General features: G+C 59.7%; 1 pseudogene; it reads left to right on the top strand.

The window, feature by feature from the left end:
- LOC133346137 (GS homeobox 2-like) overlaps positions 1-659 on the top strand; it is a 5364-nt pseudogene extending 4705 nt beyond the window's left edge.
- Positions 660-1379: the final 720 nt, after the last annotated feature.

The following is a 1379-nucleotide window of genomic DNA, read 5'->3' on the forward strand; positions in this document are numbered from 1 at the left end:
CACCGCATTTCAACGCTGTGTGCTGTTGTTATTGTTATTGGTGTGGGTGACGTCACCCCCCCTTCCCCCTCTTATCAACCTCACCCCCACCCCCAGGTGAGGTATCACCGCCTCCCATGCAGCATCATCATCAGCAGCATCATCATCAGCAGCAGCATCATCAGCAGCTCCTGCTGCTCCATCCCGCGGACCCGGCGCCGCGCCGTTCGCGCAAGAGGCGCGTGCCCTACAGCAAGACGCAGCTGCGGGCTCTGGAGCGCGAGTTCGCGGCCTGCAGGTTCGTGACGAGGGAGAGGCGGCGACGCGTGGCGGCCCTGGCAGACCTCACGGAGCGGCAGGTGACCATTTGGTTCCAGAACCGACGCGTCAAGGAGAAGAAGCTCCTCGGCAGAGGCGCTCCTGCTGCGCGCAAGGCGGCGGCGTCGGTGTCGTCGGCGTCGTCGTCGTAGTCGCGATTCGCAGCAGCAGCAGCAGGAGCAGCAGCAGAACCGCGGCTGCTTTATGCCACGCGGACCACCGCGGATTTCTCAGGAGGCGGACGGGACGGGCAGGTGGATGGATGTGCGGACAGGCGGACTGGGGAGGTAGACTGTGGTTAGACAGGCAGATGGACGGGACAGGGAGGTACACTGTGGTTAGACAGGGAGACGGACGGGACAGGGAGGTGACTGGTTAGACAGGCAGACGGACGGGACAGGGAGGTGACTGGTTAGACAGGCAGACGAACGGGACAGGGAGGTGACTGGTTAGACAGGGAGACGGACGGGACAGGGAGGTAGAAAGACGATGGGCAGACAGGCAGGCAGGCGGACGGACTGACACGCATGCACATCTTTACAGTGCCTACATACGCACCTACAAACATATTATCCGTGTAGTCTTAACAGACTGTAGGGGCAAGTGCTGTTAGCGAGCACCTATGAAGGCCAGAACGGCAAACGAGGGGGTGGGTGGCCAGCACCACGCCCGGCCGCCTTTGTCTCCCTAGTAGCGATGCTTTTACGCATCGCACCAGGTATTCGTTTGAGACCGAGTCGACCTAGGGGAGGCCCAGAACCGGTTCATAGCATCGTCACTGGTGTCGGCCGTGAGCGGTAATCGAACCCGGGTCGCCAGATTCGTAGCGCAGCGCGCTAACCGCTACACCACCGCTCCCCATACACAAACTCACATTCTCGTGTGCATGCACACGAGAATGTGAGTGTGCATGCACACGAGAATGTGAGTGTGCATGCACACGCTCGCACGTGACCCAGGAGACAAGACGCGAATATCTCTCGGTCAGCCTTAAAGACTTTACAAACAAATGGTTTATGCGAGATGAACTACAAAGATAAAGATCCCCCGTATAGCCTTCAACAGACTGTTGGGGCAAGTGG

The sequence above is a fragment of the Lethenteron reissneri genome, chromosome 23, assembly GCF_015708825.2.
Source record: "Lethenteron reissneri isolate LAM-NWPU_2019-01 chromosome 23, ASM1570882v1, whole genome shotgun sequence".
Classification (NCBI taxonomy): Eukaryota; Metazoa; Chordata; class Hyperoartia; order Petromyzontiformes; family Petromyzontidae; genus Lethenteron; species Lethenteron reissneri.